The sequence below is a fragment of the Stenella coeruleoalba genome (assembly GCF_951394435.1).
Source record: "Stenella coeruleoalba genome assembly, chromosome: 10".
NCBI classification, from domain to species: domain Eukaryota; kingdom Metazoa; phylum Chordata; class Mammalia; order Artiodactyla; family Delphinidae; genus Stenella; species Stenella coeruleoalba.
The window spans coordinates 18,495,554-18,516,475 of NC_137156.1; the positions used below are offsets into that span (position 1 = coordinate 18,495,554).

The following is a 20,922-nucleotide window of genomic DNA, read 5'->3' on the forward strand; positions in this document are numbered from 1 at the left end:
TTCTCTGCTATTAAATGAAAGCAACAGCTTTACAAATCTTCTGCAAGTTCTTTGTCATAGGTACGTTCTCAATGAACCGAGGAGAGAGCTGTGCTTTCCTTAGAAGACGTGGACTTAGAAACTTCTCTGTGTGTCAGGAGAAAGGAAGAATACATGTCTTCTGAATGCAAGCCCTCACTTTTTCCCACAAGACACCCAGGTATCCTCGACATGGCAACCCCATCCCTGCCTAGACACATCCACCCATGAGAGAAAATTCTCTCTCAGAGAGCTGAATTTAATTTCTTTACCCTACCCAAAGAAAAATTAAAATACTTAAGTAATAACATTCACTAACATTGTCTGCCATCTGACACTACACAGAAACAGGGCAAGTATGCTTCGCCTTGGGTGGCTGATGAGGCCACTTCCAGTTTCAGGCATTATCTAACAATATCCTTGCTTGTATCTAAGTGCATTGTTATAATTAGTAATCATAAAGAAAATGGGGTGTATGTATGGGGGAAATAGTTTTAATTATTTAATATGATGGTATAACAACACAGCCTTGCTGTTCCCATTCCTGCAAATTCACATCAAGCAACAAACATGCTGTACATCCATAGCTTGGTACCTCTCTGCATGGCCTCTAGTTTAAAGTCTGGAAAACCATATAATTATCAGTTCAAGTGAAGAGGGCTTCAGAGTGTAACTGCTATCAAGGATGTGCTAAAATGAAAGTAAAAACGTACTGAGGGACCAGAGAGGATTGTGAAGTGTCGGGCAATGGAACTACATCACGAATTTCAACGCTTAAGTCATTCACGAATGATCTATTTTGGTAGCTTTCTTTTCTTTTACAGACACTGTTTCAGAAAAGTTTTAATTTATTTTTTGGCTGATAGAGTGTGGGGAAGTAGCCATCTTTAATAAGGTGGTTGTGTGTGCTAAAGAGAACAGGAAATAGTGTAGAACTGCAAATAACAAAGTCGTGCATGTTCATCTTAGAAAAGGCAAACTTAGAAGATGTCTTTGTTGTCCTCCACTACTGCCAGGTGTGTCAAAAAGAAATTAGGATTTGATTCGTTGATCTTCATTGCTCCAGTGGGCAAACTATCTCCAAGAGGTAAAAGATACTGCAAAGCAAATTTTCCCTCAATATATGATTGATTTTATGTTTTAATTTGAGCCTGTGATAACCATTTGTCATAAATATTTTGTAGAGAAGTTTTCTGTGCCGGGTGGGCAGCTGCATAGAACACTTGTAGGGCCTCTTCTAATTTTATACAATCCAAAATTGTGTAGAATGGAGAAGGGACAAAGAAAAGGACTAGCATTCATAATCTATTAGTGAGTTGAAGTCTATTTCATTGCAATGAGTCTTTGAAGGATAATAACTTGACTTTCCCCCTCTGTACCTCTGCTCCCTCCTCCCATTACACACCCGCTAATGGTTTCCAGTGGCAGAAACCCAAGATACAGTAATCCTGTTTGTTTGATGACTAAACATCCTTTTATGCCTGGAGGATCAACTCTAACAGTCAAACAAACTGAATTAGTGCCTAATGCCAAAACCAGGGCACTCTCTGGACTTTAAAGAGTGGCCCAAATCACCGACATTCCCAGCTTGATTGGTGTCTCCCTGGAGAAAAAAATCACTTTGTTTCATTTTAGTTCATTATGACAAACTTTGGGGGATTTAATTGACCGAAAGGGCACTGAATTTAAAATGCATGCTGAGGTTCTTGGGTAGCATGAATCCACAACGAGTGTCCATACAGGCCATGAACTGACATATGTTTCTGAAAATGTTTTGATTTGACTTGATTTGCATTTGGGGTAAGTGAAGTTGAAACAAAGATGAAAGTGTAAGCTGTTTGGGAAAGAAGGAAACTAAGTCTGATCTGATTTTACCTAATGTAAATTAGCCCTACAGGGAGAATAATTTAGTGTTATTTATTTGTCCTGCTCATGGCCTAGCTAGAACTTACGCTGGCCAAGATAACGTTATTTCATGAAATCTCCCTCATACTATGTGAAAACCTTTCATTCATTCAGATTGCTGTCCCTCCAAACCTACATGAGATAACCTTCTCTAGAAATGTGACTTTGCAGGGAAGACCTGACCTTAAAAGAGATTCTGTTGCTGCTATTTATTATGAGAAAATAATACCAGACTCATTGGTTGCCTGTGGGTCTAGCAGATGAAAATAAAATCCAGAATTACAGAAGAGAGGATGAGAGGAAGCCAAAGACAGACAATTTCCGCTTCACAATATGGCTTCACGCAGATTTTCATGATTCAGTCCTAATACGGAGAGTAGTGATTTATGAAGTGGCAGCATATTGAATGGTATCCCTTTCCCTACTCTTAGGTGTTCTGCAAATTCCCATAACTCTAACCTCAACTGACTTTTTAAATAATGAAGACCACGTAGACAGGAATAATAGTATCATGGCTATTAACACAGTAAGAACAATATTCAAGGAAAACTTGTATTTCATATATCAGACTTTAATTATTGTTCTCCTTAATATGGAATCACCAATATTTAGAAGAGTACCCTAGGTCATTTCTTGCTCTACAGACTCAGTACTTCACTGCTATTAAAAATGGGGACTCCAATTGAACTTGTTCTAAATGAATCTGAAATTTTTACTGAAATGGAAAACAGTGCCTGATAATGAACTTCCGGTTCTCTTGCCAAGCATAGACCATGACCAGGAAGTCCCATTTTTATCACAGGTAGCCCCGAATGTCACTTCCTACCCACATTATGTCATATATTATGTATGGAATATAACTTCTTTCAATAACCTCAACTCTCACTTTGCCGTGAACCATCTTTAACACTCTAGAAACACACAGCATCCAAAACAGCGTAGGTCTGTTTTGTTATGTTTGTCTCCTTGTATGCTGGTCTGAATAATTTATTCACTTCATAGAAGAGGAGGGAGGTAAAAATTAAATCAGAATAATTTATCTAAGCATCGCATTCACCCATAATATGTGGCTTCTTAATTTCCAGCCCAACATTTGTCTTTAATTGAGAAGAAAGAATACACATGTTATATTACCAGATCAAGTTACTCTTTTTGTTTTTTCTTTATCCCCATCCATTTTGGAATAAATGTTATTCTCTATTCATTCTGATATTAGATTAAGTGGACAAATGTAAAGACCTACTAAAAATTCTTCTCTGACTTAGGAGATTGAGATAGGGAATTCACAGAAAGATGGAGTGCAAAAGAGAAGAATTGAAATTCTGAGCAATGTTTTTATCTCTTTAAACTGTAGCAAATATTTATTCTAAGTACATAAGATTGTTAAACAATTATAAGTATCATTTGATTATCACCACTTGCAATAGAAGCCAAACTCTGAATTACATCAGTCTCTTTCTCTATTTAGGTATCTTCTCTATTATCTTACAGGCAGCTTCGGCATACGTGGATGTATCTGGTTGAAAGGGACCATTTACCCAGTCAGATTCTGGAGTCAATGGAACCATAAACTACTATTTTCCTTTATTTTAAAAAGATTTTTAAAAATATCTTATTTTAAAAAGTAATGTTTCTCACAGCATAGCCTTCTTGATTCTCCTTCTTAAGAAATAATATTAAAATTTGGACTGGTTAAGTGCATGTAAGTTAATTTTAACCATCAGTCAGAATTCAGATATTGAGTTTCTAGTAAGTGATTCCTTATGTTCATATGCAACCTGCAATGCCGTTTCAATTTTGGTTGTTGCACAACCCTGTTTTTGTGTATTTGGACAGCAGAAATGTCCCAAAATCTTTCAGATGATCAACCAAAATAGGAGAGGGTTTTTAAACTATGACCTGACATTTCAAACTATAACATAGCAACACAATAATCCTAATTATTCAAATAATCATCAATAATAAATATTGAGTATAAACAGAGAATTTTAGAAATTCAAGAACACCTATAGCAAAGACATTATGCCTAAGTCATAATCTACATTTTCAGAGACAGAAGGATAAAATCATAGTTCCTCCTTACCTATGATGGCTAAATACAATTGAAGTAAAAAGATATTCAGAGTTGTCCATCAGATAAAAAAACAAACAAACAAAAACAAAAAAAACCTCACTCTGAAATGCGTCCAGTCTCCCATGATTTACTTTGAGAAGTCTTCTGACAAAGTAAATCACCCAGGTCAAAAAGTCAAACTGTTGCTTGGACTCTGAAGAAATATGTCATAGTAAAGAAATGATGGCCTGATTTGTTTCTTTTCCTTAATCAGTTTGAGTAATCTGAAGACAGGTGGTGTTGCCAATAGGGAATTTCCTAAGCCAGGTTCTCAAAAAAATATCCAGTTTAGTTTTTTGCTGCTGTTGTTGTTGTTTTCTCTTCTTAAAAGAAGGACTCCCAACAAGGGCAGATATTTTCATTGGATTCCTATTCATGTGCTACGTTTTTGGGCCCCATTACCCTTCCTGTCTCCTTTCCAGGCCATACACCCTCAATCTCATTTCTTGACCTTATTTAGAGGAGAGAAAAAGAGAGGAGTAAAGGTAGAAAGCAAAAGCATCATTTGCATAGATGGACAGATGCCTTTGAGAAAGGCAGAAGAAAAGTGTATGAATTTCACTTTCCAGTGCAGGTCTTGGAAGATGGTGTGTACTTCTAGCCAATAAATAGATGATTGATGGTAAAAAATCACAAACCAGTTGTGGTTTCGGAGGGAAACAGGAAATGGGCAAAGAAACTTTTGATATTGTCATGGTCTGTACACTTGAGAAATTTAAGAATTTTCTTTATTTTGATATTAGCTGTTAAACTGTTGAACTGGGTTTCCTGAATGTGATACACAGATTAAAATAACAGAATACCATTTATTAGAATTACAATTGTAAAAGAGGACTCTGAAAATGTCTATTTTTTAGTAATATCAAAGCTCATTTGTTACATGGCACGGCTCTTATTTTTTAAAGGAATGCTTTGTATTGTATATTATATAATTGCTTGATTTTTCGTTCAGAATTTTGTTTTGTTTTTTAATACCTTGAACAATGCCTTTTATATTATGTTCAATAATTATATACTCCTCTACATTTTAACATTTTTTATGAGAAAGCTTTAAAAAAAGTATAGACCTCAGTGAGTCTTCTTTATTTCTACTAAAAACTACCCAAATAACTTAAATCAGCACAATCCATTTACATAAAATAAAACATAAAGGCCTTTCTTGTTTTCTTGGTCCTCATCCAAGGATTTGGATTTTTGTCAAAACAATTTAAAGGAAACCCCCCCCCCCAACACACAATAATGTATCTTCTGTCATTGTACAAAATATATAAGTGCTATGAGTTCAAATTAAATTTAATAAGCAGGCATATAATAAAATGGACAACCTGGAAGAAATGGACAAATTCTCAGAAAAGCACAACTTTCTGAGACTGAACCAGGAAGAAATAGAAAATATAAACAGGACAATCACAAGCACTGAAATTCAAACTCTGGTTAAAAATCTTCCAACAAACAAAAGCCCAGGACCAGATGGCTTCATAGGTGAATTCTGTCAAACATTTAGAGAAGAGCTAACACCTATCCTTCTCAAACTCTCCCAAAATACAGCAGAGGGAGGAACACTCCCAAACTCATTCTACAAGGCCACCATCACTCTGATACCAAAACCAGACAAAGATGTCACAAAGAAAGAAAACTACAGACCAATATCACTGATGAAAATAGATGCAAAAATCCTCAACACAATACTAGCAAACAGAATACAGCAGCACGTTAAAGGGATCATGCAACATGATCAAGTGGGGTTTATCCCAGGAATGCAAGGATTCTTCAATATATGCAAATCAATCAATGTGATAAACCATATTAACAAATTGAAGGAGAAAAACCATATGATCATCTCAATAGATGCAGAAAAAGATTTCAACAAAATTCAACACCCATTTATGACAAAAACCCTCCAGAAAGTGGGCATAGAGGGAACTTACCTCAACATAATAAAGGTCATATATAACAAACCCACAGCCAAAATCATTCTCCAGGGTGAAAACTGAAAGCATGTCCACTAAGATCAGGAACAAGACAAGGTTATCCACTCTCACCACCATTATTCAACATAGCATTGGAAGTTTTAGCCACAGCAATCAGAGAAAAACAAGAAATAAAAGGAATCCAAATTGGAAAAGAAGTAAAGCTGTCACTGTTTGCAGATGACGATACTATATATAGAGAATCCTAAAGACTCAACATAAAGCTACTGGAGCTAATCAATGAATTTGGTAAAGCAGCAGGATACAAAATTAATGCCCAGAAATCTCTTGCATTCCTATACACTAATGATGAAAAATGTGAAAGAGAAATTAAGGAAACACTCCCATTTATCACTGCAACAAAGAGAATAAAACACCTAGGAATAAACCTACCGAAGGAGACAAAAGACCTGTATGCAGAAAACTATAAGACACTGATGAAGGATATTAAAGTTGATACAAACAGATGGAGAGATATACCATGTTCTTGGATTGGAGGAATCAACATTGTGAAAATGACTGTACTACCCAAAGCAATCTACAAATTCAATGCAATCCCTATCAAACTACCAATGGCATTTTTCACAGAACTAGGACAAAAAAATTTTAAATTTGTATGGAAACACAAAAGACCCCACCCCCACATAGCCAAAGTAATCTTGAGAAAGAAAAATGGAGTTGGAGGAATCAGGCTCCCAGACTTCAGACTATACTACAAATCTACAGTAATCAAGACAGTATGGTTCTGGCACAAAAACAGAAATATAGATCAACGGAACAGAATAGAAAGCCCAGATATAAACCCACGCACATATGGTCACCTTATCTTGGATAAAGGAGGCAAGAATACACAACGGAGAAAAGACAGCCTCTTCAATAAGTGGTGCGGGGAAAACTAAACAGCCACATGTAAAAGAATGAAAATAGAAAAATTCCTAACACCATACAGAAAAATCAACTCAAAATGGATTAAAGACCTAAATGTAACATCAGACACTATAAAACTCTTAGAGTAAAACATAGGCAGAGAACACTCTATGACATAAATCACAGCAAGATCCTTTTTGACCCACCTCCTAATCAAAATACAAACAAAAATAAACAAATGGGACCTAATAAAACTTCAAAGCTTTTGCACAGCAAAGGAAACCATAAACAAGACAAAAACACAATTGTCAGAATGGGAGAAAATGAAAATGAAACAACTGACAAAGGATTAATCTCCAAAATTTACAAGCAGCTCATGCAGCTGAATGCCAAAAGCACAAATAACCCAATCCCAAAATGGGCAGAAGACCCAAGTAGACATTTCTCCAAAGAAGATATACAGATTGCCAACAAACACATGAAAGAATGCTCAACATCATTCATCATTAGAGAAATGCAAATCGAAACTACAATGCGGTATCACCTCACACCAGTCAGAATGGCCATCATCAAAAAATCTACAAACAATAAATGCTGGGGAGGGTGTGGAGAAAAGGGAACCCTCTTGCATTGTTGCTGGGAATGTAAATTGATATAGCCACTAGGAGAACAGTAAGGAGGGTCCTTAAAAAACTAAAAATAGAACTACCATACAACCCAGCAATCCCACTACTGGGCATACACCCTGAGAAAACCATAATTCAAAAAGAGTCATGTACCACAATGTTCATTGCCGCTCTGTTTACAACAGCCAGGACATGGAAGCAACCTAACTGTCCATAGACAGATGAATGGGTAAAGAAGATACGGCACATATATACAATGGAATATTACTCTGCCATGAAAAGAAATGAAATTGAGTTATTTGTAGAGAGGTGGATGGACTTACAGTCTGTCATACAGAGGGAAGCAAGTCACAAAGAGAAAAACCAATACCATATGCTAACACATATACATGGAATCTAAAAAAAAAAAAAAAAAAAAGGTTCTGAAGAACCTAGGGGCAGGACAGGAATGCAGATGTAGAGAATGGACTTGAGGACACAGGGAGGGGGGAGGGTAAGCTGGGACGAAGTGAGAGAGTGGCATGGACTTATATATACTGACAAAATGCAAAATAGATAGCTAGTGGGAAGTAGCCACATAGCACAAGATCAGCTCGGTGCTTTGTGACCACCTAGAGGGGTGGGATAGGGAGGGTGGGAGGGAGATGCGAGAGGGAGGAGATATGGGGATATATGTATAGCTGATTCACTTTGTTATAAAGCAGAAATTAACATACTGTTGTAAAGCAATTATACTCCAATAAAGATGTTAATAAATAAATTAATTAATTAATTTAATAAGCAGGAATATATTGTATATATCTAATATGTATACAACAATATTCTGGATACTGTTATGGTTGTAGGAAATATGCACTTACAGCAAATATTGTACTTTTCTAAAAAAACACTGATCAATTAAAAGGAGAAGCTATATGGTACCTTACATTTTATATAAGCTCTATTATTTGTGGTTTGTTAAAAGTGTCTAGACTACAAATTGCTTAGGAGTATGAACACATATATATAAACACATATTCATTTTATGTATATTATATTTTAACATACATGTGCAGATATATACTCATGTATATATATATCTTATGTATGAAACATTTTCTATAAGATAAATGTATTTTATATATATGATTTTAACACAATACTGAAAAATTACACTTTCATAAAGGCTTTAAATGAAATATTTGTAAAAATCTGCACTGTAAAGCTGTTGTTAGTTTACCAGGTGCTCATCTACATAAATTGGAATAAAACAAATGTCTTGACCTGACATGTTTATTTCATTCAAGTAGGTCTAATAATTGAGCTGTGAAAACTTAGAAGCTTAGAACCATTTGGTTTACTCTATTTACTTTCTGTTCTTTAAAGTCTGACACTGTCCTTCATCTGAATGAAAGTTCTATTGAAATTATCCTTCTTTTAAAATATCCTGGCATCTTAGAAGCGTGCTTCACAAGCAAGTTTTCTATTACAGTACTTTTTTAGTATCAGCAACAATATAAAAAGTACTCTCCATGACTAAAATGAATTAAGCCATAATTGTCCTTGGTTTTCATGGTTTGGTAAAACCATAGAATCAAATACCTTGGAGATTACCTTAGACGTGAGTTTGTGTTTCCACTTCAAGTGTCTGAAGTTAATAGAACCAAGCACAAAGAAAATTAAGGGCAACTGCAGAAAAAACGATAAAAAGTGAGTTTAGGGCTTCCCTGGTGGCGCAGTGGTTGAGAGTCTGCCTGCCGATGCAGGGGACACGGGTTCGTGCCCCGGTCCGGGAAGATCCCACATGCCGCGGAGCGGCTAGGCCCGTGAGCCATGGCCACTGAGCCTGCGCGTCTGGAGCCTGTGCTCCACAACGGGAGAGGCCACGACAGTGAGAGGCCCGCGAACCGCAAAAAAAAAAAATAAATTAATTAATTTAAAAAAAGTGAGTTTAAAGGGTGCCTGAATTTGCTGATAAAAAGTGAAAATATCAATCATCTATATTTTTGTGTAATGCTAAATACCAGTAACTCTGTTCCAACCTGGAGTCACAAATTATTGAGCATTAATTAAGTGATCATTGAATCTTCTAAAAGGTGGATATTTGATAATATATAAACATGTAACTAGGCAAGAAACACAAAAGAAGGAAAAGACCTACAATACCGAACCCAAAACAATTAAGAAAATGGGAATAGGAACATACATATCGATAATTACCTTAAATGTAAACGGACTAAATGATCCCACCAAATGACACAGATTGGCTGAATGGATGCAAAAACAAGACCCATATATATGCTGTCTACAAGAGACCCACTTCAGACCTAGAGACACATAAGGACTGAAACTAAGGGGATGGAAAAAGATATTCCATGAAAATGGAAACCAAAAGAAAGCTGGAGTAACAATTCTCATATCAGACAAAATAGACTTTAAAATAAAGACTATTAGAAGAGACAAAGAAGGACACTACATAATGATCAAAGGATTCATTCAAGAAGAAGATAGAACAATTGTAAATATGTATGTACCCAACATAGGTGCATCTCAATACATAAGGCAAATACTAACAGCCATAAAAGGGGAAATCGACAGTAACACATACATAGTAGGGGACTTTAACACCCCACTTTCACCAATGGACAGATCATCCAAAATGAAAATAAATAAGGAAACACAAGCTTTAAATGATACATTAAACAAGATGGACTTAATTGATATTTATAGGCCACTCCATCCAAAAACAACAGAATACACATTTTTCTCAAGTGCTCATGGAACATTCTCCAGGAGAGATCATATCTCGGGTCACAAATCAAGCCTTGGTAAATTTAAGAAAATTTAAATTGTATCAAGTATCTTTTCCGACCATAACGCCATGAGACTAGATATCAATTACAGGAAAAGATCTGTAAAAAATACAAACACATGGAGGCTAAACAATACACTACTTAATAACAAAGTGGTCACTGAAGAAATCAAAGAGGAAATAAAAAAATACCTAGAAACAAATGACAATGGAGACACGACGACCCAAAACCTATGGGATGCAGCAAAAGCAGTTCTAAGAGGGAAGTTTATAGCAATACAAGCCCACCTTAAGAAACAGGAAACATCTCAAATAAACAACCTAAACTTGCACCTAAAGCAATAAGAGAAAGAACAAAAAAAAACCCCAAAGTTAGCAGAAGGAAAGAAATCATAAAAATCAGATCAGAAAGAAATGAAAAAGAAATGAAGGAAACAATAGCAAAGATCAATAAAACTAAAAGCTGGTTCTTTGAGAAGATAAACAAAATAGATAAACCATTAGCCAGACTCATCAAGAAAAAAAGGGAGAAGACTCAAATCAATAGAATTAGAAATGAAAAAGGAGAGGTAACAACTGACACTGCAGAAATACAAAAGATCATGAGAGATTACTACAAGCAACTCTATGCCAATAAAATGGACAACCTAGAAGAAATGGACAAATTCTTAGAAATGCACAACCTGCCAAGACTGAATCAGGAAGAAATAGAAAATATGAACAGACCAATCACAAGCACTGAAATTGAAACTGTGATTAAAAGTCTTCCAACAGGCTTCCCTGGTGGCGCAGTGGTTGAGAGTCCGCCTGCCGATGCAGGGGACACGGGTTCGTGCCCCGGTCTGGGAAGATCCCACATGCCGCGGAGCGGCTGGGCTCGTGAGCCATGGCCGCTGAGCCTGTGCGTCTGGAGCCTGTGCCCCGCAACGGGAGAGGCCACAACAGTGAGAGGCCCGCATACCGCAAAAAAAAAAAAAAAAAAAAAAAAAAAAAAACTCTTCCAACAAACAAAAGCCCAGGACCAGATGGCTTCACAGGCGAATTCTATCAAACATTTAGAGAAGAGCTAACACCTATCCTTCTCAAACTCTTCCAAAATATAGCAGAGGGAGAAACACTTCCAAATTCATTCTACGAGGCCACCATCACCCTGATACCAAAACCAGACAAGGATGTCCCAAAGAAAGAAAACTACAGGCCACTATCACTGATGAACATAGATGCAAAAATCCTCAACAAAATACTAGCAAACAGAATCCAACAGCACAATAAAAGGATCATACAAAATGATTAAGTGGGGTTTATTCCAGGAATGCAAGGATTCTTCAATATACGCAAATCAATCAACGTGATACACCATATTAACAAATTGAAGGAGAAAAACCATATGATCATCTCAATAGATGCAGAAAAAGCTTTTGACAAAATTCAACACCCATTTAGGATAAAAACCCTGCAGAAAGTAGGCATAGAGGGAACTTTCCTCAACATAATAAAGGCCATATATGACAAACCCAAGCCAATATCATCCTCAATGGTGAAAAACTGAAAGCATTTCCACTAAGATCAGGAACAAGACAAGGTTGCGCACTGTCACCACTCTTATTCAACATAGTTTTGGAAGTTTTAGCCACAGCAATCAGAGAAGAAAAGGAAATAAAAGGAATCCAAATTGGAAAAGAAGTAAAGCTGTCACTGTTTGCAGATGACATGATACTATACATAGAGAATGCTAAAGATGCCACCAGAAAACTACTAGAGCTAATCAATGAATTTGGTAAAGTTGCAGGATACAAAATTAATGCACAGAAATCTCTGGCATTCGTATACACTAATGATGAAAAATCTGAAAGTGAAATCAAGAAAACACTCCCATTTACCATTGCAACAAAAAGAATAAAGTATCTAGGAATAAACCTACCTAAGGAGACAAAAGAGCTGCATGCAGAAATTTATAAGACACTGATGAAAGAAATTAAAGATGATACAAATAGATGGAGAGATATACCATGTTCTTGGATTGGAAGAATCAACATTGTGAAAATGACTCTACTACCCAAAGCCATCTACAGATTCAATGCAATCCCTATCAAACTACCACTGGCATTTTTCACAGAACTAGAACAAAAAATTTCACAATTTGTATGGAAACAAAAGACCCCGAATAGCCAAAGCAATCTTGAGAACGAAAAACGGAGCTGGAGGAATCTGGCTCCCTGACTTCAGACTATACTACAAACCTAGAGTAATCAAGACAGTATGGTACTGGCACAAAAACAGAAAGACAGATCAATGGAACAGGATAGATAGCCCAGAGATAAACCCACGCACATATGGTCACCTTATCTTTGATAAAGGAGGCAGGAATGTACAGTGGAGAAAGGCTAGCCTCTTCAATAAGTGGTGCTGGGAAAACTGGACAGGTACATGTAAAAGTATGAGATTAGGTCACTCCCTAACACCATACACAAAAATAAGCTCAAAATGGATTAAAGACCTAAATGTAAGGCCAGAAACTATCAAACTCTTAGAGGAAAACATAGGCAGAACACTCTATGACATAAATCACAGCAACATCCTTTTTGACCCACCTCCTAGAGAAATGGAAATACAAACAAAAATAAACAAATGGGACCTAATGAAACTTCAAAGCTTTTGCACAGCAAAGGAAACCATAAACAAGACCAAAAGACAACCCTCAGAATGGTAGAAAATATTTGGAAATGAAGCAACTGACAAAGGATTAATTTCCAAAATTTACAAGCAGCTCATAACAAAAAAACAAAAAACCCAATCCAAAAATGGGCAGAAGACCTAAATAGACATTTTTCCAAAGAAGATACACAGATTGCCAACAAGCACATGAAAGAATGCTCAACATCATTAATCATTAGAGAAATGCAAGTCAAAACTACAATGAGACATCATCTCACACCAGTCAGAATGGCTATCATCAAAAAATCTAGAAACAATAAATGCTGGAGAGGGTATGGTGAAAAGGGAACACTCTTGCACTGCTGGTGGGAATATGAATTGGTTCAGCCACTATGGAGAACAGTATGGAGGTTCCTTAAAAAACTAAAAATAGAACTACCATATGACCCAGCAATCCCACTACTGGGCATATACCCTGAGAAAACCATAATTCAAAAAGAGTCATGTACCAAAATGTTCATTGCAGCTCTATTTACAATAGCCCGGAGATGGAAACAACCTAAGTGCCCATCATCGGATGAATGGATAAAGAAGATGTGGCACATATATACAATGGAATATTACTCAGCCTTAAAAAGAAACGAAATTGAGCTATTTGTAATGAGGTGGATAGACCTAGAGTCTGTCATACAGAGTGAAGTAAGTCAGAAAGAAAAAGACAAATACCGTATGCTAACACATATATATGGAATTTAAGAAAAAAAAATGTCATGAAGAACCTAGGGGTAAGACAGGAATAAAGACGCAGACCTACTGGAGAACAGACTTGAGGATATGGGGAGGGGGAAGGGTGAGCTGTGACAGGGCGAGAGAGAGTCATGGACATATACACACTAACGTAGTAAGGTAGATAGCTAGTGGGCAGCAGCCGCATAGCACAGGGATATTGGCTCGGTGCTTTGTGACAGCCTGGAGGGGTGGGATAGGGAGAGTGGGAGGGAGGGAGATGCAAGAGGGAAGACATATGGGAACATATGTATATGTATACTTGATTCACTTTGTTATAAAGCAGAAACTAACACACCATTGTAAAGCAATTATACCCCAATAAAGATGTTAAAAAAAAAATGTACGTACTTTCCACGTAAAATGATTGGAGTTTAGCAATTATTCATCGTACTGTTACACTTTCTACTAATTTCACTGCATTGAATATAAAGTGCTTTACTGCTATTTCTTTAAGAGGGTCAGTTAAAAACTGCACTTATAAATTTGTTTGAGAGGAGTTTTAAAGTGGTTTTGAAACTACTGAAGTACATGTCTAAACATCTTACCTCTTGGGACTTCCCTGGTGGTCTAGTGGTTGAGACTCTGTGCTTCCAGTGCAAGGGGTGTGGGTTCAATACCTGGTCGGAGAACTAAGATCCCACATGCCGCACAGCTAAAAAAAAACAAGAAGAAACATCTTACCTCTTGGTCCTTCTCATCACTACTCCTTGTCACCTGGATTAAACTTGCAGATTTATAATACCCACAGACACAAGACTCTGACAAGAAGTCATTACTCTAGTTTTTTTTTAAGTACTCTATGAATGTATCAACTGGTATAAATGAGTTATGACTTTAAAATCCCATTTAATGATGAGCTCTGTTGTTCAAAGCTAAATAATAATTTTAAACAAATTTTGTACTTTTAAATCCATGATTTTTGTATCAGGTAAATACTTTTAAGAGGAATGAAAATTTATTTATGTAACATGAAGATTATAATTTAATGATAAGAGAATACTTGGAAATGATAAGATATTGACTGAATTAGTAAAAATTAACCAGTCATTTTAATAAGAGAACAAACATCAAGGCTGTATGTTCATACTGCCCATGCAAATAGTTCTGGATGTTGAAAGGGGAGTGTGAGTGCTTGAGAGAGTAGGGGGATGGAGAGAGGGTTAAAACACTTGTATACTACGTAATGGGAAAAGGTTAAAACTAAGGTTTTCATTTATTCACCAGTGTTTTGATACATATGGTTACAAGTATGCATTTCTATTTTCTATATATTTACCTTTCATCAGGTCCAAAACATGAATCTGAAATTCATTTCAGTGTTTGGCTTCCTAGCAAAATGTCTCTATGATCTCTGCGGGGCCACACAGAATGTTCTCTAGGGATCATTGTACCTGTTAATGGGCTGAATTGCACCCTCACCCCCTAATTCATATGTTGAAGTTTGAACCCCCAGTCTCTCAGTATGTGACTCGATTTGAAGATAGAGTATTTACAGTGGAAATTAGATTAAATGAGGTCTCTAGGGTGGGACCCCATCCAATATGACTAGTGTCTTTATAAGAAGATATTAGGAGACAGATACACAGAGAGGACACCTTGTAAAGACACAGGGAGGAGAAAATGGTTGTCTATAAGCCGAGGAGAGAGGGCTGTGAAGAAACCAACCCTCGTTACACTTTGGTCTTTGGACTTCTAGCCTCCAGAATTGTGAGAAAACAAATTTCTGTTGTTTAAGCCACCCCATCTTGTACTTTGTAATGGCAGCCCTAGAAAACTAATACAATACCAATTCCAAATCTAAACCAAGGCAGGTAGAATTATGCAGGACAAAGAGGAGTAGAATCTTAATAAAATCATCCCTATGACATAAGATTTTCTGAGAGTTAAGACATGAATAATTTTCTTCTTGGTTTATGTTATGTCTTCTCTATGATATTGTACTAAAATTGTAAGCCTACCAAGGTTCTCTAATTAGTGCTTCTAAAGTATTCTTCTACTTGTATATTAAGGTTTCGGTATTTTCTGTAAGAGTTAGAAATGTCCTGATATTGATTGCTTTGCACCACTATAGCTTCAAAGCTTGGAATGATGTTTAATATAATGATTTTTTTCCTGACTCTACTATAATGCAAAAGAAATAGGAATACCTGCCATGAAATCAAAGGAAGACATTGATCTATGCTCTGGGAAGAACGAATTGAAAATTAAATAAAGAGAAAATAAAATTTCCTAGACCAGGAGCAAATGGAAATTGATTTAATTTAGTGAAAAGAAGTCACCTCTTTGAGTAGTCAAGCAAAGCATTAGGATCTTGCTGACTACCAGGAAAGGACAAATTAGAATTGGAAGAAACTATGAGTATGTAGCCTCCAAATTACCATAGTACTTTTCTGGTAAATTTCCCGTTTTACACAAAACATTATGTAACATTTCAGGGAATCATGATTTTTCCACCAGTAAAGTATAATGATATTAAAATATTTTCCTTGCCTTGTCTTTTAAAGAAAGATTAAATTATATTCTATCTTGCAGGCATATAACCCATGCATTTTTGAGAGTGGTGCATGGAACATACGGACATTTCAGCTGTCTATGGTTTTCCTCATACCTTTTGACACCCCTTAAACAAACTTTATTCTTAGAGCCATGGACTGAAATCTTTAGAGAGTGAGAGATGGAGATAGTCATAGGTAGGGGACAGACTTCTTGCTAGTAGAAGACTGACACCACGCACCACTTTTAGACTGACAACAAGAAAGGGTCAGAGCAACCTGGCAGTCTGCCAGCTGTAAGAAAGTGACACCACTAGAGGCTGAAGAATAAATTTATATTTAAATACCCTCAGTTCTGAAGAATTATGTGGTGGAATCAGAAGGGAAATATAGCAGGTAAAATCCTGATGACTTGAACTTTTAAAATCTCATCTTGGAGGAAAATTGCAAAAAAGAAACTCTATGGGACTTAGCATAGCACAAAATGTATTGAAGAGTTGGCATCAGGTGTGTGGTGTAATTTCAGACAGAATAGGGCAGATATTGGAAAATATATATGTGTTTCTATTTGAAAGCCACCTCCAAACTCTTTGTTTTGCAGTAATTCTCCCTGAGGGGAAATAGCTAGTCTCATATCAATCATTTCAGGCAGGAAAGGAGGGAGGAAGGTTTGAAGTGGTAGCTAGGAGGATTGCCTCCTGCCCTAGCTAGACCCAGAAGACACATCCCAACAGTTGAAGTCACTCTCTATATTTTACTTTTGTTATTCCCCAGCCTCCTTTAAAGTGGTCTTACAGATAGCTTAGTGGAAGCTATGCTTTGGGCAATTAAGAGACTAGTTGTGTCCATACCTGGGGTAAAACAATTTCTGGCAGAGCAAGTGGCAGCAATATCGAAAAATTAATCTACAAGGGTTCAAAGTTAAATGCTTTTGCAGATTAGGAGACTAAAGTGACAACTGACCACCATCATGGACTTTGAGAGTTCACAGTAGTCACTTCTCAAGAGGACTCGGTAGAAGAATGGGCTTCCAAAATCTATGGGACAGAAGCTTGCAGCATTACTCTTTGGGTATTACAGGAAGAACTTCCTAAAGACCTCAGAGAGACCAAAGATCATCAGCTTAAACTTTCTGTCTGTACATGAAGATCATCCAGCTCCCCAAGAACTTAGAGAACAGAAAACAATTTACCCTCCATTAAAATGTAAAAGCAAAGCACAGCCAGTTTGTGCCAAGTGTCCTGGAACAATGAGACATCATAATAACTTTAGTAGAGTTATTACTTGTTTGTAAATGAAGAAACTGTTAATCAAAAACAGGGATGGTCAGCCTGATGGAAGCATGGAAAAAACCGCTCGAAATGAATTGACGGTAGTGCCCATCTGAGGACTATCTCAGTTACGGAAAATCTAAGTCAAGATTAATCTTATTGTGGTGTCATTGACAAGATTATTTCTACTGTGAAATGAGTATATCTGGTTATGTTCGCCTGATCTACTCAGGCTGTTTATTAATATTTAATACACTCAGATCTCTTTGTTCCAAACATATGCTTACCAAGCAACATTTTCATTATATTTTGGCTTCTCATACACACTCATCAGCAGCTTCAAAATTTCTTTATATGGGAAGATATTAGGGGTAGTGAAGTAGTTTAAAGCATGGAACTGACGATGAGAATCAGGCTGGGCTTACATAATGGGCACATCTGAAGAAATTTATTGTGTTTCTCATTGGGCAAGTTTGCAGAAGGACTAATAGAAACTGTTGGATAAGCTGTCCAACCTGCCCTTACACATGGCATTTTTGGCACTGAAATTATTTATAAAGAGAGAATGGTTGGTCCTGTCCCTTGACACTGCATATCTTATTTAGTTTTACTTTTTTCTTCTTGGTGCTTATTACTCTTTAGCATACTATACATTTTACTTAATAATCTGGCGTTTTTGATCTCTTGCATTAGAACACTGGCTCTATTAAGTCAAGGACATAGTAGATATTCATAAATATTTTTACTTAATCTTGTAACCATATACCTATTAGCAATAAGTGTTATCTTTGCTATGGGAAGCCTAGGACAAGGGATTCCAAATATTTTGTTTTCAAATAGGATCTCTCCTATTGTGAGATGTACTGTTGTCCAGAATGACCTTAAAACCTTTGCTATTCAATGACCTTAACACCTTGGGCTGTTACAACTCATCTTTTGATTATATAGACATATGTTTAATTTTGTAACTCCAAATACTATATTTATTTACTGACATGTCAATTTCTTCAAGCCGAAGTTTTTTTCCGCTTTCTGTTTCGTTCTTATTGTTATTTCCTTTAAAGGCATTATTATTCCATATTATATTTGGAAGTATATCTCTTCTCAACCAAACCTCATTTTTCCTAATAATTTTGAGGGATAATGTTTCTGTTATAATTTCTCAGACATTTCTTATTCTTTTTGCCTTCTAATTAGCCAGGAGTTTAGTTTGTTTAATCTCACAGGAGGTTCTCTGAATCTGTATATCTCAATCTTAACCTGTAACTGCTAATTTAGTATTTAAAGAACAAGAAATTCTGATGGAAATGTATAGGAATATAAACATAATCCCTAAGTCTTCTCTAGTTCGCATAAAGTGGCCATTTCTCCATAGAATTCAGATATTAAAAACAGCATCTCCTTTTTCACCTCCCCACGGGAGCTTAAACCCATGTTATAACATCCTTAAAAACTGAAAATCACCTAGAGCATTTCTGTTGACTGGAAACACATTATCTCCTAAGTAGTCCATTTCATTGTCAGTTCCGAAAGATAGGAAGTTCTCAATACTGAAACCAACTCTATCTCTTCACTCCTCAAGCAACTCTAGTCTGGCTCTTGTCCTCACCGTTCCTCCAAATTGGCCACCTGTGACGCTTATGACAGTAAGTCCAGGGGATCTAGGCCAGGATCATCTTACTCTCTCAGTAGCATTTGACCCAGTTGGCATTCGTGACTTCTGGAAGGCTTTCTCTGTTTTTCACTCTCGCTGTGCCACTTTCTCCTGGACGTTTGCCTATGTCTCTGGGCATTGCTTCTCAGTCTCCTTTGCCAATGTATCTAACTTAATTCCCCCGCAAAATAGTTTCCAGAAATGCTCTGATCCACCTGAAATATGTACCTAAATGTTAGAGTTTTCTTTTGGGTTAGAAGTAATTTACTTAGAAAAGCATCTAGTATTGAGCCTGGGACATACAAAGCACTCAATAAATTAAAATGATTCATTTTTCCACTCTGAAAGGTAACACTCATTAGGATGCATATTCTATGTTTGTTTTTGGACTTGATTGAGTGATATTTAATATCTGCAAAATTCTGAAGTGTCTTTTTGGTTAACTGATGCTTAAGGAAGGATATCATTGCTGGTTAATGATTGAAACAGATTCAAGATACACTTACTTAATATTTTTCTCAATTTTCAATTATACTCATACTTTAAACTGTAGTAATTAAAAAGAAAACAAATCCTTCTGTAATGAAGAAAAACTATACAAGCTTTGTAACCCACAATTGTAACCAGATTTGCTTTAATGGGTTATATGTCTTGAGAAGATAGCTTAATGCAAAGTATGTGAAAGATTTAAAGGTGAAGCAAATTCCCTTGTCCTTTTCTTTAATAAACACCATCACAATTGACCTTTAAAGCTTATAAAGCTATAAGGAAAGACAAGGGCAGATGCAGTAATCTGCCAGACCTATTCGAAAATATTTAACAGATGGCCAAGGCAATCACTCTTCCTTTATCCAAAGAAATTTCAAGTTGATTTTAATTCTTATGCTGGTACTTCATAATATCAAGGTTTTTCTTATACAATAACTTGAAATAGGAAATGAACTGGAAAATAAAAGAACCATTTCTTTTGCTGGTCTTACAGAGGGTTTGAGGTAAATAGGACAGGAGCTTCCTGTGCCATAAAGAGGTGAAATACGCCAGCAAGCATCCGTGTTTGCTGGTTCTATGACGTGCCCAAGAAATGATCTCAGCACTGTTCACAAAGGTGTGGGAATTAGGGTTGCCTTTTATTTGACCTCAACGCTTTTTATTTGCTATATTGTCATTTAGTCTGTGAAAACGTTCAAGCTAATCTTTCCAGACTCTTATAATCAACTAGAGTGGTATTGATTTTCCTATCATTCCCCTGCCTTTGGAAATCATGAACGGGTACGAATGTGCACACTCTTATAGATGATCTAAAGCTATTCAATATGTCCTTAATTATAAATAGCTCTTTCTAAATTTACTACTGTTATAAACATCATATACTGATATATACATACATATTCTCTCTCTTATCCATCCATGTGCATTTATATTCATAGTTTTATAGTCACATATGCTACAAATTTCACTCCCAGATGTCTCACTGCCATATCTATTTGGTGCTTACCCTCTAAACAATCTGAAGCCACTAATAGACACCTGGCTATAAATGAATTGCACACACAGCTCCCTGAGAAACCCTGAAAGGAAATAAGTGTCCCTAAGCTGGCTTCAGCTCATCTATTTTCAAATCTTTCAGCTATGGGTAGGAGATATCACTCAGCATCTACTAAATGCACAGTTGAAATACAGCACAATGAACATTCATCTGCCCTTCACTATTTTCACTAATAACGAATATTTTGCCATTATTGCTTTCCTTCTATCTGTATGTTTTAATACT

The 20,922-nt window shown here is 36.4% G+C and overlaps 1 long non-coding RNA gene across 1 annotated transcript in view; it reads right to left on the reverse strand.

The window, feature by feature from the left end:
• LOC307193312 overlaps positions 1-20,922 on the reverse strand; it is a 768,132-nt gene that overhangs the window by 52,007 nt on the left and 695,203 nt on the right. The window contains exon 12 of the long non-coding RNA XR_013830296.1: positions 14,280-14,386. This is a non-coding gene — a long non-coding RNA (uncharacterized lncRNA). The remainder of the gene's footprint in view (positions 1-14,279; positions 14,387-20,922) is intronic.